We start from the raw sequence: 27,765 nt of genomic DNA, 5'->3' as shown, positions 1-27,765 counted from the left end.
TTTTGAGAAATGAGACCCTTCTCAATGAAAGCTGATGTAATTTTTTCAGTTATGATTACTGACTATTTGTCTCCATCCTCTTTTTCCCCACTTCTTAAACTATTATTTTTTCCTTGTACCCTGTCCCTCTTCAAAAGGGTTTCTTGTGTGAAATACTGCCTCCCCCAATATTCCTTCCTTTCTATCTGTCCTACATTATTTTATCCTTTTTCTGTTCCTACTTTCATATGGGGTAAAATAGATTTCTATACTCATTTGTGTGTAAATATTATTCACTCTTTAAATCAATTCTAATGAGAATAACATTCAAGGGCTCCCCACTAAATTCCCACATCTTCCCCATCAATGTTAAAAGTCTTTTGTGCTTTCATGTGAGATTATGTACTCATTATACCACTCCCTCTTCCTTCTCCCATCGCATTTCTTTTTCTAATTTCTTACTTTTATTTTTATATACCATTCCATCATAATCATTTCAAACTCATAACCTCTATGCATGTATCATCCTTTTAACTGCCCTAATACTGATAAAGTTCTTAAGACTTATAAGAATAATTTTCCCATGTAGGTATGTAAGCAGCTTAACCTTCCTGAGTTTTTTTTTAATTTATTTTTTCTGTTTAGCCTTTTATGCTTTTCTTGATTCAAATTGAAGAGTCAAATTTTCCATTTAGGTCTGGTCTTTTCATTAGCAATGTTTAAAATTCCTCTACTTCATTGAACACCCATTTTTATCTTGAAGTGTTATGCTTAATTTTGCTGGTTAAATGATTCTGGGTGAAGTACTAATTCCTTTCCCCACCCACAATATAATTTTCTCTCTGATCCTTTAAGGTAAAAGAAGCTATTAAATTCTTTGTTATTCCTACTGTGGCTCCACAATATTTGATTTCTTTCTTAATATTTGCAATATTTCCTTTTTAGCTGAGAATTTATGGAATTTGGCTATAACATTATTGAGTCTTCTCATTTTGTGATCTCTTCCAGTAGGGGACTAGTGATTTTTTTTTCAATTTTACTTTCTGGTTTTGGATATTAGGGCAGTTTTCTTTGATGGTTTTCTGAAACATGATGTCTAAGTTCTTTCTAGTCATGACTTTTAAGTACTACAAAAATTTGTCAGTTAACTCTCCTCAATTCATTTTCAAGGACAGTTTTTTCAATAAAAGTCCATAGGCTTTCTTTGAAAAATTATTTTTGATAAATTATTTTGTTTTATTGATTCTTGTTATGTCATAGAGTCTTTAGCTTCTGTTTGCCCAGTTCTACTTTTTAAAGGAATTCTTCTCTTCAGTCAACTTTTACATATTTTTTTCCATTTAGATAATTCTGCTTTCATAAGTAGTTCTCTTCATTGCATTTTTGTTCCTCTTTTACATTTTGCCTATTTCATAGGTTAAGGTTTTATTTTCTTCAGTATTTTTTGTGCCTCCTTTAACAAGTTGTTGGCTCTTTTTCATGGTTTTCTAGCTTCATATTTAATTATTTTTCCATTATTTCTTCTGCCTTTCTTATTTGATTTTTTAAATCATTTTCAAGCAGACAAATTCAAATTTTTGAAGCTTTAGGTATAACAGTTTTGACTTCATTGTCCTCTGAATTTGTGTTTTGATCTCTGTCACCACATTAAATTTCTATGATCAAGTTCCTTTTTTGTTGTTCCACTACTAACCATATACTCAAATGGATACATTTATTAGAAAGTCTAATTATACATGAAAATAGCATGGTGGTATTTATTGTAATATTAAAGGACTAGGAAAAAGTAGATTTCCATAGAGAAAGACTAATAAAATATGCTAGACATAGTCCATTGAATTTTTCATGACTGTTCAATTGTTCAGGCATTTTTAGTTGTATCTGAATCATTGAGGCTGTTTTAGTGGTTTTATTGTCTAAAAACAACATAATTAAATACCTTTAATCTGTTCATATTCATTGTTTTATCCCTTTTTAGAGCTCCATATATCCTGCATGAAATTTATTAGATACCAAGTATAATAATGATAAGTTGTAACTATAGATTTACTAATAAGTAAAAATTCCAATTGTTGAATGAATTATTATGCAAGAGAATTAGTAATAAATAATTTTATTGTGAGTATAATAAAAGAAGGAAATCCTTGAAATGCCTTGACAAGATATTCTTGAAACGAGAGTTTTTCCATGACTTTGACTTCCTGGTTTGTGGCAAGATGTGTCTAAGACTGGAGATTTATGACTTCTTAGCTGTAGAATAACTTTGGTTGTTATCATATATGGAACAGAGGATAACCTGTCCCCATAAGAAAATAAAGAAAAACTTTATTTTCTTGAATAAAGAAACTTCTAGAAGATGAAATTCTGGTTGCCTCCTCTTCCTTGAGAAGAAATATTCAACTGGAAACCCCTTTCTGGGGGTTAAATGTGTGTAATATGACTTTTGTATAAATTATAAATATTTGTTGGTTTAGTGTCTTAGAGTCTTAGACTGTATTAGGCATGTCTCTGACCATAACTTTGTGAATTATAGTTCTTACAATTAAGTCAATTTGGCTTAGAAAAAAATTGTTGCTTAGTATTTTTTCTCTTACCCTGGACAAAAATACTGGGATGGTTTGCCATTTTTTCTTCAGTTCATTTTACATATGAGGAAACTGAGGTAAACGGGATTAAGTGACTTGCATAGCTTCTCATAACTATTAAGTATCTGAGACAAGATTTTAATTCAGAAAGGAGAGTCTACCTAATTTCACACCTGGTACTCTATTGACTTTAGCTGCCCATTATAAGGTTGTAAGCAACAATAAATATGGTGAATAAAAATGGGCATAAAAGGTCTTATATGAACTGATGTAAGCAGAGCCAGAAATATATCTTACCCATAGTGATTACAACCACATAAATGGAATGATAATCACCACAAAATAATTCACAAAACTTAAATGATAAATAATGATAATTATATGGAACTTACTCTGTGCAAGGCACCATGCTAAGCACTTTACAATTATCTCATTTGATCCTCTCAACAATCCAGAGAAGTATCCTCAATTTACAGTTGATGAAAGAGAGTCAAACACAAGCTAAATGACTTGTCTAGGTCCATTGCTCTATGCAATGAACCAACCAGCTATCCTAATCGAAAGTGAATGATGAAAAATTACAAAGAGCAAACACTACTGCAGAGATGAGATAGTAGAAGATATTCCCACCTCATTTATTTACAAAGTTTGGAAGTGTTTAGTTACAAAACATTGTATATATTTTTAGGTTTTTGATGTTTTGATCAGTTTTGCAAACTTTTTTCTCTTCTTCCAGTTTTTATTTTTCATGATAGAAAGAGGTATTAAATAATCTTTAATACCCTTTATTTTGGTTAGTCTGCATCTTAAATGGGAGTGACCATTTCTGGAAAAAAAATATCTTTGTGTTACATCTATGCCTATCTCTTCTTTGAGGAATTTTTTCCTTGCAGTTTTTTCCTTCCAATGATATTTTTAAAAAGTAGACCTAGGAAAGCAAATATAATAATGACCACTTTAAAAAAAATTATTCCAAACAAAATTCTCTTTTCTCCCAAGTACTAACACACGCGCACGCGCACACACACACACACACACACACACACACACAAATTTTCAGATCCCTATAAGGCAGTTTAAAAAGATAACTGAGATATAGAATTAGCACCATGAAATCAGTATATCTGGAGGAAGTTGGATTTTCTATGTCATTTTCTGTACTGGCACAGTCCTTTCTTGCTTGGCTCATTTCGCCTTATTTCCAAATCCATGACTCTCTTCTTTGTGGAAATTATGTTGGCCTGGGATTATAACTGAGGTATGGCTTACTTACTTATTGATTTGCTTTTTAAAATTTCTAATTAATTCAAGAGACTGGTCTATACCTCATAAAACGTTCCCCAGATATCACATTTTATAGTTAATATATTTGTATCCCTTTGTCTTTTGTATTCTGTTTTGGGTTTTCAAGAAGAGTTACACTACATTTGTAGTTTGATATATTGTTCCCCTTCTCTCTCTCTTTGCTCTAGACCTAAGATTCTTAACCTTATTTCTATTCTAGACTTCTTTGCCAGTTTGAATAATCTTGTGAACTCCTTAATTTTTTTAATGAATTAAATAAAATACTTAGTACCACAAAGGAAATCAATTATGTAGTTACATACTCATACTAAATAACATATTTGGTATAAATAGTTTCGGATAGATATAAAAATATAGTTATCAGTTTAAAAAAATCAGGTTCAAGAATCACATTAAGAATTTCAAATCTAGATCAACTGACCTTTAACTATTCTTTACATATACTGTTCCATTTTCCAGCTCTTTGACTTTGTGATAGACATTCTCCTTTCTTAGAATGTTTGCCCTCCTAACATTTGCTTCATGCAATATTATAATTATCTCAAAATTCAGCTCAAAAATTGCATTTATATTAAATCTTTCCTGATCCCACCTCAACTACTAATTGCCTTTTCTCTATAAATTAACTTTCATCACATTTGAAATTATACAAATTAATTATCTAAAAGCTATCTCTCCTAGTTGAATGTAATCTCTGAGAAAGCAGGAGCTAGTTTATTTTTGTCTTTATATTCTTAAGGTCTAACACAATGCCTAGTTTCTAATGATACTGATAATGATGATGATGATGATATAACAACTATGTGCCAGGCATTGGGCTAAGTGCTTTGCAAAAATTACCTCATTTAGTCCTCACAACAGCCCTGAGTCAGGTGCTATTATTATTTTCATTTTACATAGTAGATGTTTAATCAATACTTGTTGAATTTTACTAATTTTTAATTATTAGCAAAGCTGCTGGAAATTAAAATGGCATAAAGTGGGATCCAAGTGATCTGGAATTTATTAACATAATTTCCATTATATAGAATAATACCAAAAGAATTAGGGGAGATTTTACTAAATTTATTAATCTATTACTACAATATATATTACTTTTTGCCTATTAGAAGTTCATTTTCTCATCTTGTAAAAAACTTGCAGTAAATAAAGTGTTCTATTTAAGGTTAGAGAAATGCTTTGATTCTCATCTAAAGTACTCCCTTTGTCAAATGAAATGCCTATACAAATGAACATATAGTTCTATGTTACAGTAATTTCATTAGGATTACTTACATTAGTATAATTTTTTAATAAAGTTTTTTAAAATAAAATTTTTAAATAAAGTATAATTATAATTAATTAGTATAATTAAACTATAAAATTAAAGTCAAAAGAAAACAAGAAACAAAATTGTCCCTTTCACCTCCCCAAACTTTCTGATTAAAATCAGTAGGACATAGGCCTTCAATACACTAGGCTTTCAACATTATAGAAATATCTACATCTGAGAATTGAATTATGTGGTTGAGGCAATTATCTGAATTATTCAGTCATAAAACTGCCATTAAGTAAAAATTGGGCTTGGAGGGATTAATTATCTAAACATCTATTCACAATGTTTAAGTTCATTCAACTGTCCACTTCACTTTGCTTGTGTGGACAGCTACATAATCTATTAAAAAAACTTATTCCATGACCTAGAGGGGATACTAACATGAAGAACTATTTGAAATCAATGGCAGTATCAAGTACAGATGAGCACCACTGAACATGGGTCAATACAGAAATGAATCATTTATTTTTTTAGACAATGGCTATATGTAAACAACAAAAATAATGTAAAGGGCTAAAAATTATCCCATGAATTTCATAACTATAGGAGAGAATTCCATGCATTTCAAATCACTAATCTATCTCTTGGTAGTAACCTTCAATGCCTGAATTTTATGGATAATGACCATATTTTTCCAATCACTTTTGAATATATGGAATTGTTTCTACAAAATACTATCCAATTATATTGAGAGCAGAGTTTTTATTTCAAGTTGTACTATTTGATACATTTTATAATATTTTCTTCATGAATTTGGAACAGAGAGATAGACACAGAGAGAGATAGAGAAAAACAGAGAGACAGACAGGGAGAAAGAGAGACAGAGATGATGGTCTGGTACCTTAAACAGTGATTGATACACTAACTTGATGGATAAATAAGAAAAGGCCACAATAATATTTTCATAGAATACAATGGGGAATAGGAAAATATATAGCGAATTAGCTTTATGTACATACTCTGGGCCTCATATATTCATGAACATCTACTTTTAACTATCCAAATATCTACATAAATAATTTAAAGATTAATCATCAACATTCAAACACTCACCATGGCAAATTCTATCTTCTCACCTTAAGAGATGGCTCAATGAGACATGATTCAGGGAAAAAAAAGTTATTACCTAGTAGATAAATTTAAGTAATTAATTCAACCAGGCTTTTAGTAGACACATAATCCCCAAAATTCTAGCAAAATCAAGATATGCTATTTTTATTTTTGAGGTGGTGCAGTTAAAGGAAATTAAGGATTGGGCCAAAATTAATCAATACATTTAAACATTTTGTATGCTGACTTCTGCATGGATATCTGAGTAATAGAAGAATGACATTTTAAAACCAATTATAGAAATTTGCATTTATTCCCTTCATATATTATTACTAATCCAAATCATTGTAATGCATGTTTCTATTACCCTGTGTATGAATTACACCACTCAGCATTGTCATCAACAACATTGATAGCCATGTGATTAATGACTTTCACTCTAATATTTTTTGTTAAAATATTTAATTCTTTTTTTTCAGTCTTTTTCTATCATACCTCACTCTGCTCCACTTGAGAAGAATTAAAACAAATTAAATAAAATCAACAGACAGAAATAGAACTCCCAATAGTATGTGTAACATTCAATCTTTCAATGATCCCCATCACTCTACTGAAAGACCATGTGTTCCTCATTATCCGTGTTTCACAGCTAAGGCTGTGAAACTTAGTTTTTCTTTTCATTAATATTATTGTCCATTTTATTCTATTCATTTTACTCTATTTGAAGTCATAAAAATCTTTAGTTTATATGATTATTTGATATCAAATATTTTAGTGCATGTTAATAAGTATGCCATTGCATAATTATTGGGACAAATATTTGGGTATATATGATTATTTTCTTTCTGTCTTTAGTGTCATTGGGATATAGGTCTAGTAATAGGATCACTGAGTCAAAATTATGAAAAGTTTAGCAATTTTACTTATATAAGTCCAAATTGCCTTCTAGAGCAGCTAGATTAGATTTCATTAATGTTAAGAGAGTATTAGTGTATCTTGACTTTCACAGACCATAATTTAAGATTTTCAACTTTTGACATTTTTTTACTTAGATAGCATGCTTCAAAAAACATATAGTCTGATATGATGTCAGGAAGACTTAAGGTCACCTGTTGACTTTGTTGCACACTAGCTGTGTAAGCAAAGGTAAGTTAAATTTCTTAAAAATTCATTTTTCTAGGCAGACAACTCCCCAAGACTCTATGTTGTAGAAGAGATACTGCTCTCCATTGGTAGAGAGAGTTTTTTCAACCAGGAGTTCTACTAGTAAAAACTCAAGTCTAATCTCTATAGCTAGCACCTTGAACAGTTGAGAAGAGTGAGGTAAAAGTGCAGAATTGTTTAATTTAAATTTTTCTTATTAGTGATTTTTAGGAATCTATAGTTTTTTGGAAAATGTTTTGTTGATATGCTTTGATCATTTATTCATAATTTCATTTATTTTTCTATTAATTCCCTATGAAAGTCTTAGGAGAGAAATTTCATAAAAAATTTCTCTACACTCAATGTATTCTCTTATCACTCTCATTACACTGGTTTTCTTTCAAATAACATACAATCAAAATTAGTTATATTATCTGTCATAAAATTCCTTAAACTCTCCACTTAAGATAATTTCCTTCATCATAGTTTTAAAACTATCTTGAGTTCTATATATTTTTAAATCAGTTTCTTTATTTTGATTCGCATATCTTTTTGAAGATTATTGCTATGTATGGTATAAGTCACACATCTAAACCTAAATCCTGCCAATATTTCTTGTTCTTCTCTGAATACTCTCTGATCCAATTGTTTGTGTTCTTTAGTTTACTGAAAAAGAATTTTTATTTTTTATTATTTGGCTTATTTTTGCATCTATCCTGTTCCATCAAACTTTTATATCTTTAACCAGTAAAAATACTTTCAAAAATTACTGTTTTATAATAAAATCTCAAATATGTAACATTATATCATTTTATTTTGATTTTTTCCTCTGACATTGTCTTGGAGATTGTATATTTTAGTTCACTTGATAATGTTATTTAATTTTAGAGAAAGTGACCACCCATGGCAGTATATTTGTTTGGAATAATTAATTTAAGAATTATGATATTTTAATTAAATAATCATGGCTAAACCATAAATAATGAATATTTGAATATTTTGCTTGGGTTGAAAAATTTTTATGGTTGCATCTCTATAGGTACTCAGTGTGTTCTGGTATGTTGTGACCTTTATATTTTCCTACTTTTGTAGTTACTTTTAGTAGATTGTCTCTATAATTGCTTCCTTTTCTTATGTTAGTATGAATAAACAATACTGATGATTTTGTAGATATTTTTGTCCTCTCTTACATCAACAAAAAGGTTAATAATTTCAATTATTACAGACTTAAATTTGGGTTTATTGATTCATTTCATATTATTATACATTTCAATTTATAGATACCCTGCGGTTTTCCATGTAATTTTATGTCAATTGCTAATATATATATTTTCTCCTAATTTTTATAATTTTAATTCATCTTTATTGCAGTTTCTGAGTTAACCGAGGACTTAACAGGCACACATAAAACTTCCCTCCCTTATTCTGACTACAAGTGACAATATTTAGGCAGAATTGGGAATAATAAACTTTGCCTGCTTTTGACTAACCATTTCTATAACTCACCATTGAAAGATTCTTACACTTTGAGATGTGCAAGTAATTCCCTTCAATTGTTTACTGAGACAAAGGAATCAGTGACTTTGTGAACCTTTTAAAATGTGAGCGATTGCCTCTTGTCACGCTCAACTCTTCTTGGATTTGATTCATGTCAGTACCATTTTGAACTAATTTTTGTTAGTTTGTGGGAGAAAGAGTAGCTTATTCAATCTGCCATTGGACCATAAATACATGACAGCTAAGGCAAAACACATTTATACAGTGTCTATGTCTGTTTAGGGTATCCTGCTCTTGAGTCTTGGACTGCCCAGTAAGTATTTATTCTTTCCTTATCTGAAACATGAAACTGTTTCATCATGAAAATGTTTAGGATCTGAGGTGAACTTATGAATTGAAAAGGTCTTCATGTCCTTGGTCACATGATCAAAGTTAATGACTACAAAGGAATGAGTTATTAGCAATCATTCCAGCATTCCTGCATAAAAAAGACCATTAGCCAGATCAAGAGTCAATGCCTTACATTGGCTTGAGAGAAGACAGTGGCTTTGAAGAAAATATATTACTATTTGCTTTGCTGTTTGCTGCTGAAGAACATTGGATTTTTCCATCTTACTTGAAGTTGAAATTTTCTATATGTATTGACAACATAGACTGAATTAATTTTCTATTTGTATCCCCAGTGCTCACCACCATGATTTGCATATATAATTACTTGATAAATGTTTTTCAATCTTTAATTCATCCATCCATTCATTGATTCATTGCAAAACTGAGTTGAAATTTAAAATGCTCAGCCAGAAGTCTACAAAGCTGCTCTAAATGTATATGTTTTTATATTTCTGCCAATTTATGCTGAATATAATAATGATTATATTATTATTATCATCTTTTAAAAGTATTTTTGTTGAATGGAGTTTGTTAGACCCTTTCTTTCAAATTCACTGCTTCTTTTATGTACAGGACATATATCTTCTCAAACTTAGTACATTTTGTAGAGTCAAGACCATTCTATTTTCTGTTTTTGGAAGCTAACACTTAAGCTTTAAGTGCTTGTTTTCCACATCACCAGGGCTAATGTTTTATGAATTTAATTGTGTGATTCTCGCTAAATGCCAAACTTGTCCAGGACTGATCATCCATGTGAGTGGGTCTAGAGTAGATCTGCCTTTTAGTTGAAAAAAAAAAAAAGAGCAGGTGCAGTATACAAGTCCTCTGGGACTTGCAAGTTACTCTTTTTAGATTAAAATGAAAAAAATTCTACATTTACATATAAAAGTTAATTCAGAAATTATGAGATTTCAGTCATAAATTTAGACTCAGAAAGCTCCTCAGTGGATATCTAATATATATGAAGAAATTGAGTCATATGGGTTGGGTAATTCACCCAAATTCACACAATGGTTACCAAATTCCAAATCTAGCACCTCCAACTACAAATTCAATCCTGTTTTCTACTGTACCATTCTGTCTCCCTCACAATCCTTTTGGGAGATAGCTTTTAAGTCAAGTCCTACAGGTTTCAGGCTAGGAGCTATTATATCATGAGTCAACATGGTCCATTGGAGAAGTCAGGATGGTGGCTTCATGCAAAGAAGGTATTCCTATCACCAAGATTAAAGCGCCCCTGCCCCAGTGAGGAAATATTTTTCAGATGTTAGCTTTTAGAGCAAAACACCCCCTCCAGTTTATTACTGAATTTTTTCATTTGACATGTATAAATATATATGTCCTTTTGGTCCCACCTATGGGGAATATTGAATAAAGAACCTTAAAAAACTTAAATATTTGGCCTACTAGATTGGCTTGATTTACTTAACATACATAGCAAGTTCCTCAATTTGACAGCATTTTAATTTTTTGTTTAAAGGAAGTTGCTGGAGGAGGAAGATGTTAAAGCACATTAAAAAGTCTCCAAACACAGATGACCAGTATAGTCAGTTACTTGATAGCAATTGATGAGCAGGAGTCAAGCCAGGGAAACTGTTATAAATTGGAAAAAAAGGGTTGTTAAAAATGTGCTTTGATCAAGTGTGAGACAGATTATAATATCCTTTTCCTCTTCTTTTCTTTCAATTTGATGGGAATCCAAATGCCCTTGTGGATAAATATTTTCTCTTCCCAGTTCATCCTCCCAGATGGGTGGGGTGAAACAAAAACAAAATAAAGAAAAGTCCTCCCATTTCATTATTATTTGTTTATAATTATTGCCAATAGCACTCTGGCCAAACACACTTTTAGAGACAGGATCAAATTAAATATGGACATTATATTACAGATAAAATTTTTTTTATTTTAAAATTGATTTAGAAGTTAAAAATACATATGTCTGTATCTTACCAAAATGTTTTTGATTTGTCATTTTTTCAACTTAGCTCTCTTCAAGTTTATCAAGAATGAGAAAAATAGTTTATTATGGAAACCTGAAAATAAAATAGTAACACTGATAAGACAACATGGGAAGGTAGAATTCATTGCATAATATTGTTAGAAATATTACATTTCCAAATAAACACATGTTGTTATATACATCAAAATATAGGATCAATTTCAGAATATATGATCATATATGTCTTTCATATATAGGGTTTATATTATGTATATGTATATATATTTTACATATATATACATATTATGTAACTCATACTGTGACAGAGAATTCTTTACTCTATTGTCTATCCTGGATTAACACTAATTTAAGTACCTCATTAGATTGTGAAGACAGGATTAACTTTCCTTTGTCTACCTTTAGATTGAATCAACACAAACTGGAACTAGGTGGAAGAGCTGCAAACCATTCAGTGAATTCACACCCTCAGAAAATCAATCAGCAAGGACGAGTATTCACTTTTCCAAAAGGTGAATTTTAGAAAATACACACCCTTAAATGAGAACGTAACCTTCAGAAGGTGAGAATTTAAGCTTCAGAAGGTGAGAAGTTGATCCCAAAGACACTGCCCCCAGTGTAGTGCTAGACAATTTGGAAACTGTGACTGGCCTCTGTGAAGTGAGGAAGTGAAAAGGAGCCACCATAAAAGCGATGAAATTCTTTGACTTGAGACAGATTGTCTTTGAGAAGGTATTCTGAAGAGAGTGTCTCCTGGAGATAGTCTTCTGTGGCTTGGATTGTGGGCTTGGAACTCAGCTTCAATTTGGAATCTGACTTCTGGACTACTTATTGGTGAGTGAAAGGCTGACTCCTTTCATAGTTTCTGAAGAAACTAGCTTCCGTCTTGGAGGAGGCTGTGTGATTACCCACTACCTTCCTTCCTTATTGAGAGCTAATTAATCTCTGCCTAGATTAAGATAGGCCAGATAATTTTTCTATCCCCTTCACATTTCTCTGCTTTATTGTTTCCTCTCTTTTTTGTAAATAAATTTCTCAGTTGACATATAATAAATATTGGTGACTACATAATGTCATAAAATTATTGTCCAACCATTGATTTTCACCTTTGCATTTATTCAAAGAAAAAAGTGTTCACCAATTCAGTGGTGAAAAAGTTCACCTTGTGTAGGATAATTGAATAATCAGCATGTTACACACATTTTGGAAAACAAAACAACAGGAGCCTATAAGTCATTAAATAGATCATACATTTTTACCTTATTTTTCCATTGTTAGTATTTCAGTATTTCTCTCCCAAAGCCCCATCAGTAGTAAAGTCCTAAATAAAATACTGTATAATTGAAAATCTGTTAACCTTAAAAAAGAACTACATATTTCAAGAGCTCACTGACTTTCTATCATTATGTACTTCCTATAGACAGAGGATAAAGTGAGTGGGCATTGAGATTGTGCCTCCTCTTGGGCATGATGCAGTAATCAGCAATGATGGTAAGGTGGAGATTTTGAAAATGGCTAACCATCCATGGGCATATGGTTGTTATTTTTTATCCCTTTTATTCCTTAATTTCTAATGATCATTTAATAAACCTCCTAAAATACATTATTTTTATTCTTAGGTATAATTTTTAATTTTTACAGTTAGTGACCAGAAGGGGTGAGAAAAAAAATCTCAATTTTTTTAAGATAGCCTAGATAACTTTTTTAAGCCATGTTTCTCCTGCCAAGGCTTTTTGCCCACCCCACCCACCCACCCACCCTCACAAACTTTGAGAGAACTCAAACTCTCTTTGGAGCTGTTGCCTTTTTCTTTTCCAACTTTTTGCCTGGTTGCTTGCTCTCCCTACTAGCTGGGCTATTTGTAGCAGGGGGACTCTTGGCAAAGAAGAGATAAGCTGCTTCTCTTGCCCATCTTCTTGAATCCATGTTCCTCAGTTCCTCAATGCTGACTCTGGTGTTGTTAATACTGCTTCCTCCAGTCTCTGACCCTGATTGCTTATCTGGCTCAGCTCCAGCTCTCAGAAGCAAGCCCCTAGAAATCCTCCTCCTGATCTCTAGCTCTGCTCCTAAAATAGGCCTCCAACCTGACCCCACCCCCTACTGCTAAGAGGCAGGGCAGATGGTAAAAAAAATGGGGTGTTCTTTCCTTAGGCTACAATTAGCCTCCATGTGGCAGGGGACATTGGAGGGGGTTGGGAGAAGGAAGTCACTCTTCCAAATAGGAAGTTGATTACAAGCATGGTGTACTCTATGAAAGAATACTACCTTGCCTATTTCAAATAGCTTCTACCATTTATGAGTGCACTGATCCTTTCACTTATCTTGCCTGAGATTCAAGGGAGAAATTCATTACCCTACAACCCTTTGTCATTTGGGCCTGCCCAATGGTTCTCTAAGGTTTTCTTCCAGTTTAAGATCCCTCAAAACCATGTTCTCCCTCATTATGGGAGATTCCAGAAATGTGACAAAAGGAATCTGAATGGATCGAGAAAGGAACTTTAAAGAGTCAGGAGGTGAAATTTTAAGTCTTTTCAGACTCCATTTTATTTTATGAAAGTCAATGTATCTTCTTGTATTTTTCTGATTGCTTTAAGATTTAATTTGGATGGTTTTAAGTTTATATATTAATGTATTCAATACTATTCTGTTATACTGAATCATTTTAATATACTGTGTTTTAACTATTAGATATATTCTGTTACCTTTCACCTATGACTACTGAAAAAATATTGTAAAATATTGTAAAAGCCTATAAACAATTTTTTTTCCATTTGGCATTTGTTAATTGTCACAGATGATGAATGGACTCAACCTGGCTAACAACCTTTGGAGAATTTAATGAACTAAGAATTTAAGTGGTAATTCTAAGGGGTTTTCAGCAGTAATTTTGATTAACTAGTGATTTCTGAAAGGATGATTTTAAAAAATATTTATATTATAAAGAATTATGTATTAAAGGTAGAGAGACAAAGAAATATTTCTACCAAGGTGTTTCTATGAATCAGGGAGCCAAAAAAGCTCCTGCAAAACTCTTCAGTTTAATTTACTTCTACCAGAACAATCTAGATTTCTTGGTGATGTTCTAGATGCAAATAAGTTTTACTTTGTTTAAAAATATATTTGCCAAGGTTGAAAGATTTGCTATATCTATAAAAATTGTGACAAATATCCATCAGTTCATAGGATTTTTATGACATACAGCAATTTATGTGAGATATGATAGTGGGTTTGTTTGCTATTGTAATTAACTGGGCTACTGTGAATTTTGGGGACTTTGGTACTTCTTTGAATGTGCATTATCTACTGTATTACTGTTTTATTATGAAAATCATTTGTACTCACACAGTGGTTAAGTTAAAAAGGAAATGAATCTCATTTTTTGGTGAGAAGCCTTTGTATTCTACCTCCCCTGAGCTGACATAGTGTGTCAATAATAATAAGTTATGTATTTTTTTTATTTTTTGAACTCTTTTATTATTGTTTTGCTTCCATGTAAAATATACTGTTTCAGTTTTTTTTTTCTCTCCTTTTTGTACTTGAAGCATGCCACCGGTATTAAGAAGATTTTCTTTAACTTTTTTGATTTTTCAGTAATATAATTAATATATTTATAATTTATAATTCTATTTATAATATAATTAAAAATACATTTGATCTGATGTCAATGCATATCCAAAAAGCATTAGACTATAAAAATTATGACATTGATTGTTTAAAAAAATTATGGGACTTTGCTTAATGATTCTGTCTGATTCCAGGAGAAGGGAATACAAAAAGAGCCATTGCCTAGTGCCAAAGAAGTACAAAGCTACTTGCATAGTGCTAATTGAGCAGGAGTTCAAAGAGACCAAACCAACTCTACATGGATTGATGACATTCTGCCAAAGAGCACAAGGACTTGATCATGTGTGAGACTTGAGGTTGTGACTGATTAACATGTATTAAATACAGGACTTCCTTGTACCACACACTCTATATCAAATGCATATACATCAATTATTCTGGCTCCAGTATTCCTGAGAAAAATAGGTTAAATCAGATCAGAGAATGACACTTCCCTATTAGTTCTTTTTTTCTCTCTTATAGTATGGCAACTTCTTGTAGTCTTGGTTGCAAATGGGTATGTGAAATATTACTACATTTTGTCCTATAGACTTTTGGGATAGACATTAATTGGGCCCTGATTCAAGGATCTGTTATGGATTTATTTTTCTTTTACTTAAAAATTTTACACATAAGAATTTGATAGTCTATATTTCATCCAGAAGTTACTTTTTTCTCTTTTGTTTGGATGTTTTTAATATTTATTTTTATTTCTCTTGCCAATTGATTCATATACCTCATAACTCAGCCATGCATGCCTAAGTAATTCTTGTGTTTTTCAACACCCTCTTCAGGAGGGACTGTATAATTACTCTAAATTGCAAAGTTTAAATTCTTTTTGAGAGTAATTTTAGGCTAATTAACATGTTCCTTCTCCAAATCCAGAAATTGAACTGTTTAGAGAAGGCACCATGGAGATGCCTCCACATACAACATGCTGCACCAGAAGATCCAGAGTGAACTTTGGGATGTGGTGATTTGAACTGTGAGGGGTAGAATGCATTTGTTTTGTATGTATACTCTTATGCTGAAGGGGACTGCCCCCTAACTGGCTTTTTGTCAATGTACCTAGCAATTATTGATATTTTTCTTTTTTCCTCATATCCTCAAATTATTGTAATTTCAAAATTGGTATATTTACAAGACCCACTGGAAAGACTAGACTTCCTTGGGTCTCAGAGGGGGAGGTTTATAATTGAAAATCTGTTACCCTAATAAAAGAACTCCATATCCCAAGAGCCCACTGACTTCCTGTCATTCTTATAGACAAAGGATAAAGGGAGCAGGTGTTGAGGTTCTGCCTCCTCTTGGGCATGATGTAGCAATCAGCGGTAATGGTGGTAAGGTGAGGATTTTGAAAATTGCTAACCAGCCATGGACATGTAGTTTTAATTTTTTATCCTCTTTATTCCTTGATTTGCAATGATCATTTAAAAAACCTCCTAAAATATATTTTATTACTAAATATAATTTTAATTTTTATAATATACATACATTTTTACAAATATATGTATCTACATGCCCATATATATTCATATAGATGTATAAAATATATATATATGCATATATATTCTTAGCCTTTCAATTTGTCAGCAAAAAATTAGAAGCAACTTCTATATTCAACAAGTTTAAGGTGGTTTAAATTGTGACATATTAAATGAAAAGGGAGATTTATAGAGGGGAAAAGTGGATAAAACACAAGGAAATATTAAATAATTAAATCTGATATAGATAGTAATTGTAATTACATATAAAAAGAAATTTTAAAATGAAGGAAAGAAAATGGGACTAACATCCTTTGGCAGACTTGGAAAAAGATGAAGAACAGATATTTTATTTTCTTGTTTTTAATTAATTCCATTTATTTTGACCTGTTATAAACAAATGATTCCCTTTAAGGTTTTGTACCATATCATAGTAAAAAAGTTTGACTTTTGACTATGTTGAATGAAACAGAGTTTTTAGAATCAAGGTGTTGATAATGTCCTTAGTATTTCCTCTAATATATTCCACATATAGAATTTTGTGTTCATTATTACTCCATACCCTTTTTAACTATTGTAGGAATTAAAATTAATGGTTTGGCTAAATAGATAAAGATTACAAATAATAATGATGGCCACTGTTTTAAAGTATTATTGCTCAAAATCCAAATGACTGTTAATAGCATTTATTTATAAAAGGGGTGGAAAGAGTGAAAGCAGAGAAATATAAAAGGTAGAGAAGAATTTTAGCCTATCTAACTAAACATTGCCCTGGTACTTGACTCAGCCAGGACTTATTGACCTTCAACTAGGATCAAACTCTCTCCAGAGGTCAGTAAAGGAAAGTCAGCTATTCACTCACCCAAGTTCCCTCCAAGGTCTTGAGGATGACTTCAGCTGAAGGTGATGATCTGTGGAGGATGACTCCTCAAGCCTATTCATATCTGAAGTTGACCTACTTCTGATGCTGACCTTAAGTCAACTCTCCCCAGAAGACAATATCCAGGAGACAGTACTGGGAGATTATTTCCTCATGACTGCCTCAAACCAAAGGATTAATGTCTTTTATGGTGACTTCTTGTCCCTTTCCCTCTTCACAGGAGCCAATCACAGCTTCAAAATTATCTAGCAATGCCCAAGGGACAGTGTTTGTGGTAACCTCTTCTCACTCTGAGGGGTGAATACTCATCAAAAAGGTTCACAGATTCCTGGCTGATTGAGTTTTTGAGGGTATAAATTTTTCTAAGTGGTTTGCCAGTGCCCTACTTAGTGCTAAGTAGGATATTCAACCTATTCTTGATTCAATTCAAATGTAGACAAAGGAAGAGTTAATTCTGTCTTCACAATCTAGTGAGGTACTAAGTAGAGGGTACTTGAGTTAATGTTAACCAAAGTGTCAACTCCAACTAGGCAAAGAGAATAAAGGATTCCCTTTTCACAAGGGTAAACTCAGAATAGACAAAGAGAAGAAATAATTTCCTTTCACACTATATCTTGTTTAGGTGATAATATATTTCAATTTACTCAAAGGTGAGAGCACAATTAATCTAAGATAGGAAAAAAAAAACCTTAGAAATTATTGAATGAAGAGAAATGTTGCAGATAAGAAATCTATTTCAGTATGCCAAACAAAATCACTTCCGTATCAAAGGAGTTGAGAACTATAGTTACTTTAGAAGTGAGAACAAGTATTGTATTTAAATAAAGCCTGTGAAAAGAATTGCCTTTGTGGATAACATGTCTCAACTCTCCTCCTTGTTTCTGGTTAGAGTCTTTTTGATCTATAAATGCAATTTTGACCAGAGAGAGACCTTGTAAACTTTGAGGAATACAGATGACGCTAGACCTCTCATTTTTCCATCAACGATATCTTCATCTTATCCATAAATCACGTGAGAGCAATATTTTTATCAGCTAAGGACAAAGATAGAAATTTATTGTAGTTAAAAAAGAACATTTTGGATTACTTGAAAAATAAGAGGAAAAAGATAAGGAGTTACTATCTGCCACATGTATTCTTAGCTTGAGCCCACTTTCCCTTGGATACGTTATGTACTTATTATGGGAGAGTTTCACAGACTTTTAGAGAGATATTTTTAGTCAGTTTTTTTTTTCTGAAACACCTTGTCTAAAAGCTAATTAATAATGACTAAATTATTCTCAACCCATATTATTGAGAGGAAATATACAAGTGAAGATGAAAGTAGATGGAATTAGAGAATTACTTCTGATCCCTTAGGGGGGACACCATAACACCAAGACATATTAAGCTGAATATAAAGTCAGACTCACCAGTGGGGAAAGAAAATTATCATTAAGGAAAGTCATAATTTATATAGGCTATATAACAGCATGTGTGAAAAGGTTTGGATTTATTGGTAATTTTCAAATCAAATGTCATTTGCAACATAGAAACCAGAATAAAGGAATTTTATTTTCAATATAATTTATTCTAGTCAATCTACATTTTAAATATTGGATTTAATTGTAGATTTGTAGGTTTTTTTTTAAAGAATCTTTTATTTAGAGCTCAATGGGAGCTCAGAAATAATCAAATTTGAATTCCTTTTCATGGAGATGAAGAGATTGAGTTCCAGAGAGACTTTGATTTTGCATAATATAATATCACATAGATAGAAAGAATCATTGTTGGTATTTTAACCCAGTTTCTCTAAGAATCCAATACTCATACTTTTGTACAAACCTTTTTTATGGAAGGCCACTGACAAGATGGAGAGTCTTCAGAAGAGGGCAGCTAAAATGAGGAAAAGCCTCAAGACCATTTTTACTTAGATCAATAAAAGAACTGAATGTGTTTAGTCAGGATATAGGAAAAATTAAAGAATACATAAAATTCTCTTCAATTGGTTGAAAAGTTACATATGAAAAAAAAATCACTTTGTTCTTTCTATCACAGCAGAAATAGGATTACTGTGTAGAAGTTAGCAGAAGCAAATTTCCACTCCTCATAAAGAAAAATCATTGTATCCATTAGAATTGTGGAAAATCATCCCTAGATCTTTTAAAATGAATATTGGATGACCTCTTGTGGGGATGTTGCAGAGGGTACTCCCTTATAGAAATAGTTCAAGATGGCCTCTGAATAATATCTCAAGTCCAAAATTCTGTAATACATGAGTACAAAGAGACAGGACTATAAAAATCTTTTGCAAATCTTAAATAATTGATTTAGAACACCCAAATCCAATAATAAATGATGAGATACATGAGCTTTTAAAATAAATTTTATGTGAATATAACAACTCAAAATGTTGCTGTTCATTGAAAGTTCCAATTTGTCTTAACTTTATAAGGCCTGTTGTGCCTGGACAAAATATTCTTGTCACCTGAGAAAGACTTTAAGCTGTAAACATCATGTTGTTTGTAGAAGGTCTTATTATCATGGACCAATTTATAAAACAGTTTATACTCTCATCATATTGTAGCTGAGTTAGAAATCAGCATTTCAAATGGTTAGAGCTTTTGTTCTCCAAAGTTTTCCTGTTCAGAGCATCATTCAAGCAAGAGAAATGAAACAGATTAAGGGGTTCAGCAATTTTCTGCATTGGAGTCAATTCCAAAGATGGTGTCTGCTGTAACAAAGATCTGGATGGCATTTTAGGCAATGTATCAACTGTGTTAAGAGAGCCACAATGCCGTCCTCGGCTGTGCCTATGAGATAAGGATGCTGACTAATAAGAACAGTGCTAGGACAGACACAAATGAGATTACTGTAAGAAGTCTCTAATTGTGCCAAAACTGAGGCTGACTTTTTTGTCTTGAGCTGTCACAAATGGGAATGCTTTAAAACATGAACACCACATAGCTTTTAAAAAAAGAAGTGGTGATGTGGTACTAGTGTGTGCTTCAGTGTGGGGGAAGAATGAATCAGTTTTCAAGGACAAAGTGTTATGAAATGACACAGAAGATGGACTTATGGGATGGGGGAGCTAGGAGAATTCACCCTATTACAAAATTGGCACATTACAAATTTGCACTCTCTTCAGCATTTTGGCAGAATCTATTTATAACAGATTTCATGTTGGGGATTGAATCCAAAAGCTACTCCTCCTCTAATTGTGGATTGAATGTCCCCTTTAAAAAAGAAAATGAAAAGAAAGACAGGGGGAAAATCCTCTCCATTTGTGGATTATATGGAAATTTGAAAGGAATCAGCCCAGCAGGATGGATTAACAACTGGAAAATTTGGAAAGGATGTAAGGGCTGGGATTTCAGGCTCCAAGCTGGTGGACTCTGAAATTGTCACAGAGGTTAGTTCAGTCTCTAAAGGGGAGCCAGGCATCCAGTGCAAGAGTACCCCCTGTTGGTTGGTTGGCTAGAGAATATTGGCAAAGTTTACTGCAGCAGCTGTTCATTTAAACTTCTACCCAGAAAGTTAATGGAATGAAAGCTAGAAGTGGAGATAGTGGGGAGGGGAGAGAAATTAATAAAAGGGGGAGAAGTAAATAATTAAATTAGAAGAACAAATAGAGGGAAAGAAGGAAGTATGGTAGAGGGTAGGTTAATAATAGATAAATTCAAATATCCAATTCTAGACTGGTATTAGCCATTATCTAAGCATAGCTTTTTTTGCCATAGTTCTTTTCTCTTTCTTCTCCCTGGAATTGTTACAATGAAAATTTAATGATTTAATCTATCTTCTCTTAAAACAGAATTAAATGAGAAATGTTGCTGAATAATGTTTATGACAAAATAATTTCTTTGGTTTTCTTTCAACTAATTACACAACGAATGTCTGGAATATTGTCTCCTATATTCTGCCTGTACCATTCCCAGGAGTGAAAGGAAAACATTTAAATATCTATTCATTGTGAACTTAGGTCACTTGCTGGTAACACCAATATAGCAAAAGATAGCTGTGTCTATGTTAAGACAGTTGTTTGTTAGAAACTGAACTGAGCAAGTCAAGTCATTTCACATTGAATCTTCAGTTGTCTTGTTACTTTCCTTGATTTTTTTTCTTTTTGGTGGTGAGTTTAAACCTGGATCAGATATGAAGAAAAGACCTCAAGGTACAAAATTCCTTGATATTCCATTATTGATTCCCTCTTCACCCTCTGGTTCCCATTCAGATATCAACATTCTTGTGTAACTGTCATTTGAAAATAATTTTCTCACAAGAAATAAAAATTCTGGACTTTTCCACACTGGAATATTAACAAATGCTAGTAAAGATTGAGTTTGGTTTGTTGTAATCTTTACAGCAAGGATTCATTGGAGTTCCAAAAGGTTAATGAACCACTTGTGGCAGACCTTTCCTTCACATTTTAACTCTGCTTTATTCCTGATAGAACCATTAACTTTTACACTAACCTTTCTACTTGTTACTGTTATACACATTCTACCTACTAAAGATTTCTATTGATTTTTGCAAGTGAGGTTCTATAAAATGTAGCTTTAAATATATAGTTTTTGCAAGTGTGTTAGCACCAACAAATATATGTGAAGACAAAAATTAAATTGCAGATTTTATATTTTTCTATTGTTAATCCACCCTTTCACACAATGACTATTTTAATGTAATTGTTTAATTTAATAGTTTTTGTATTTCTCTCTATGTACAGTTAGCTCAAATGGAAGAAAAGACAGAAACTTTATTCCTCTCTTCCAAGTTCTCCTCCAATATTTCCAAATAATGATGTTTTTTTTAATCTAGGAGCATCTGAATAAATATAAAAAGACATAAAAGATAAATATAAATGTACAGGATTATATTTGCTGATATATTAATATCTTTGAAATAAACTGATATACTTTAAATACTATTATTTTAGGCCAATAGAATTTTGTGAATCACATTCATGTATGCTTTGGGGCATAGTTTAGCCATATTTGTTTTAAAAATAACTATATGGGGGGTTGTCTAATTCTTTAATACAACCGATTGAAAAAAAAAACTTTAACAAACACAATCCAGTCTATAATTTGTTTAAGTATAAAATATTATTCTCCAAAATAATGTACTAGTGACAAGTTATTGTTCATATATATACTGTTGTACATATCCAAAAAAATAAATAAATATTAAGCCCAGGAAATCATAGTTTTAATATTAATCCTAACATCAAATCTCTTTTCTAGATATTACTGTAATTTGTATTAATTAAAGTCACATTTCCTTTCATAATTAAGCATTTTCTAATCATAATTTATAATGTAAGATAACTTCATAATTATTAATATAGATAAACTGAGTAGTTCTATTTTTCTCTCATGAATCATTCTGAACAATTCTTATTAATAATAATTATTAATATTTCCTATCAGTTCTTATTAATCAATTATTATTAACCAATTATTGTTCAGAAGTTTGAAGCATAAAATTAATTTATTTAAAATAATCACCATGGGTTTGAACCTAAGTCTAATGTTGACTTTTTCTGTTCTTTTACCTCCAACATTGAATAGTTAACTCCACAACAACCATATACTAATCACCATGTTTTTGCTCATATCATATTTAAGCTTGGCTTATTCTTACTTCTCAACTTAACTATTATAACATTTTTATAATTGATGTTTTTACCTTTATTTATTATTCTCTCTTACCAATTCTTTGCAGAGATATCAAAATAAGTATTCTAATACACAGTTATCAACACATTATTTTTCTTCTCAAAAACTTTTGGTAATCATCTATTAATATTATAAAATACAGTCTTTTTTTCTTGGTACTCAGAGTCCTCTTCAATTTGTCTATAACCTTCCTTTTCCAGGCCTACTTCATGTTACTCTCCATTATGTTTATACAGAAAAATTATCTATATACGAAACCTGCCATTGTTCAAATCTGCACATTATATTTCTAGAATGCATTCTACTTCTTATACTGGATTACATCCTTTCTTCATCCCTGCCTTTGTTCTCTGCTTGCATCAAAACTGGTCTCCAGTCTTGCCTCTTTCATGAACTATTTTCAACCAGTTGTAAATATTCACACATTCCTAAAATTGTATTCTTTTAAATTAAAAAATAAACAAACAGGTTATGTGAGGCTTGGAATTTGCTCCATCCATGTGTAAAAGGACTTTTGTGCTACTCCTCATGCAAAATAGTCAGGTCTTTTGCTAGTTCACTTATAAAGATCCTAAACATGATAATGTGTATATGTATTTGAGTGCATGTGTGTATATGTACACATGAAAGTGTAGCAAAGCAAGAGCAACATGTGTATTGTGTAATCTCAGGTATGATTATCGTATTCAAGTATTACTGAATACCATTTGTACCCAATAGTAATTACATGTGTCATTCAGAGACAGTATATAGTTCAATATTGTGCCACAAATCATTACAAATCACAATGTCTCTCATTAGTTCATTAACTCAAAGTGTTTTTCATATTTTTAAAACTAGGGAAGTATCTTTCCTTCTAAATTTCTCTTTTGGGATCAAATCCCCATATATTAGTATACATAAACATCAGTATTACTAGCTTTATTATTTATTAACAGGAAAATAAATAATATATCATTTATAAACTATATAACAAATAACACCAAAAAATAAAATATTTCAACAATGCATTGCATTAGCCATCAACTCTGTGCAACAACCCTCAAATAAAACTGCTGGTTGTTTCACAGACCAAAGAATCACAGTTCTCTTAATTAGCTCATTTTAGAAAGCACTCAATTTTCCTCAGAATCTCTTCTCCACAAGATGTCTTCTCAAGACTCATTCAGTGATAATAGTTAGCTTCTCCCTCTTACAAAATGACAGTTAACTATATTCTTCTCACAGTCTCCTCAAGAATTACAGTCAACATTCCATAGAATGTCAGTTTAATGATGTCAATCTTAGTATCTCATAAAGATTGATAGACTATCTTACTCTCTGTCTCTCACATAGAATGACAGTTACATTCTTCCATATTCTCACAAAATCCTTATGTCATGTCAGCTAAGCTGTCAATTCCTCCAGGATTCTATTCCATTTTCTTTATAGTAACACACACACACACACACACACACACACACACACACACACACCATGAAAGAAATTAATTAATAAAGGTTTGTTGAAGCATTTCTTTCTTTTACTTTAAGGGAATGTCCTAATACTCAACCCCAAAGAGAACACTTATGACAACGAAAAAACAGTTAAGACAAAGTCAAGTAGCAGAGCACTTCATCTGACTGATTTAATATTTAGAATGCCAAGTCTTACCTAGAAGACAGTACTGTATATAATCATCCATTTTCATGAGCCAGTAATCATAAATATTAGCATTCTGTGTTATTTATTTATGTATTTATTTATAATTATAATTTTTGCACATGGTTCAAATTTCTTTGTTCCATTTCAATAACACATATGCTAACAATTACCTACTAAGCAACGTCTTTGTACAGACCTATGAATGATTTTATATTAGTCTTCCATTAACTCTCTGAATTGTTCATATTCATATTTTCTATGATTCAATAACAACTTATTACATTTTATATACTTAAATTTGTTGTTATTCTCCATTTAATGATTATATTTTTCTTATAATCCCCCCCCACAATGATCTATGAATAATTTGGTATATATAACACCCTATTTACTCTTTTTGAATTATATGAAGGACTTGACCTGTAATGGATTACTGAGAATATTATGAGTTGTTAATATAAATTTTCTTCCAGAGGTTTATATTTTCTTCCAGAATGGTTGGATGAATCCAGAACTATACCAGCAGTATACTACAATATCTATCTTTCCACAATCATTCTTGTAAGATATTTACATCAAGATGATTATATGATAAAACTCCAGATTTGTTTGAATTTGCTTTAATTTTTATTATTTGTAACTTGTGGATTATTTTTATAGATTCATTTATTGTTGAAATATTTCTATATATCATTTATTTATGTTGTTCCTCATGTACCAAGAATATCAACATTTATCAGTGATATTTGATGCAAAGTTGTTTTTCACAATTAAGAGTTGTATTTCCTCTATATATACACAAATATAATCACAGTAACTCTTTTTGTGGTAGCAAAGGTTTGGAAACTGAGGTGATGCCAATCAACTTGAAAACAGCTGAACAAGTTGTGGCATATGATTTTGATGTTATACTATTATACTATAAGAAACAACAAGCAGGGTGCTTTCAGAAAAAAAAAAACAATAAATATCTACATGAACTGTTGCAGAATGAAGTAAGCAGAACCAGGAAAATATCGTACATAGTAATAGCAATATGGTGCAATGATCCTGGAAGGTACGTATTTAGGAGAATAATAGGAGAATTTAGGAGAAAGGAGAATGATATCATAATCAGTAAATAACCAAAAATTACATTAGGTATTGTGAAGGGTTAAATTTTGGGGGTAGGATTTTGAAAAAAGTCAGGAGTCTAATTTCTTAAACACAAAAACTTGTTTTATTATTAGGAAAATATAAATAAGAAATAGGAAGGAGGAAATTGGGAGTAATCTTATAATAGCTTATAACTAAATGAAAAATTTTCTAGAAACTAAATCTATCTGCCTTCATGGGCAGCTGTTTCTGCCAGAGCCAGGCTCCAGCCTAATTTTTCTACTCTGCATATCTAATAATTTACTATCTATCTACCTATCTACCCAAGATAATCAATAATCAATAAGGGCTTTAAATCAGGCTTTAAATCCATTTCTCAGTCTCCTCACAGTCCCAGAGAGAGCAAGTCACACACTCCTTTCCCCAGAGGACCCAGAGACAAAAAGCCCTTTTCCAACTGCCAGATGTAATGACTAATTCTCAGCCACACTCTTCTGTCACCAACTAACAGTTTGCACAGCAGGGGGGCTTTTACTCAGAAATCTTTTTGCTCCCTTTCTTCTTAAATAGAAAAGAGGAGAAATAAAGAAAAAAAAACTCTTTTAACATATTCCTCCTGAGATCCATTGGGGAGACTGATCTCCCCAATGGATGTTTCAACCAAAACTATCCTATACTCTATGTTATATACAGGGAGAAGTAAAGAGAGAAAGAAAACAAAATAAAACAATTCATATAACATGCAAGTCTCAAATAATTCAATTCCTCATATTTATAGATACAGAATCATAAAATTCATACTATACATAAATAAAATGTATTCTTATCATACTATACAGAAAAATGAACGAAAAGATAGTAATCCAAATAAGCCTTATAGTTGCTATGCACAAAAAATAAACAAGAAAAATAAACAGGAACCTTATATAATACACATTATATACTTCTAAAAATAAATAAGGACCTTTTATATACATTAATAAACATCTAATATTATCACCTCTGAGGTAGATCTAATATTAATATCCTCCCTGAGGTGGGTGTTGATCAACACTTATAACACTATACCACTTTACCATTTATGTATCAGTTATTATATATTATTTTTAAATAGCAACCCTAAATTTTATAATATAACAAATTATACTCTTACCTATTGAAAATTACTTATTCTATTTTGAACTTTTACAAGAAAAAATATCAAACCTTTTTATTGAACAGAAAAAAAATAAGTTCTGGAGTTGATTGAAATGTTCTTGAAAATAGAGTCCATATTTCTTAATAGTCTTCTTCTTGCTGTCAAGAGTTCATTGTCATTGAAATTGTTCATTGTTGTTGTCTTTGTGGTCTTGTATTTTATTGTAGTCACTCACTTTTGATGGCAGGTACTCTTTTCATATGTGAACAATGGATCCACTATGTCCTCTCTCCTATCTTGATGGCTTTTGGGGTGGTCAAAAGTACCCACCAGAATGAGTTCCTCCAGAGTGCTGAAAGTTTCTTTATCCCTGGGATGTAGATTATGTAACAAGCAAATCTATAGGTCCAGCTTGCACTACAGTTCTTGATTCAAGTAGTTCTAAAGCAATATCACCATCCTGATTACATATTATCATTGCTTTTAATTTACACAACAGATCTCTCCTCAATAAATTCATAGGGGAGTTAGGCATTAGTAGGAATGAATGTTCCACAGATAAATGTCCAACTGACACCATTCATGGTGAAAGCTTTTGGACTGCCAAAGATGTTCCAGACACCCTGACAACATTAATAGAGCCAATAGAATTGCAATCATGATCAGGTGTACTCATTAGCATAGATCTTAATGTCCCAGCATCTAGAAGACAATTGTATAATGTATTTCCTAATATCAGTGTCATATGTGGTTCAGTGATATCTAAAGGATAATGAATTGGAATGACTGATGAAATTTTGGAAAATCAAATGTTTCACTATTTGATTCCAGAGTCCTTTCTCCCTTGGTAAACCTTAATAAAGGATTATTTGCACCCCTCTGAGATTCTACTCATTGATTCTACTCATTTACATTTTGGCTATTATGTGGACATGCCCCATAATGGGTATATTGTAACAAGTCATTTGCCTCAGTTTGGTTACTATTTCAATCATTCCCATAATTTCCAACATTGTTATTTCAGAAATTGTTTCTGTTATTAT

This window comes from Monodelphis domestica, chromosome 5, assembly GCF_027887165.1.
Source record: "Monodelphis domestica isolate mMonDom1 chromosome 5, mMonDom1.pri, whole genome shotgun sequence".
Taxonomy (NCBI): domain Eukaryota; kingdom Metazoa; phylum Chordata; class Mammalia; order Didelphimorphia; family Didelphidae; genus Monodelphis; species Monodelphis domestica.
The sequence above is the reverse complement of the archived record's forward strand: the minus strand, read 5'-3'. Positions refer to the sequence as shown.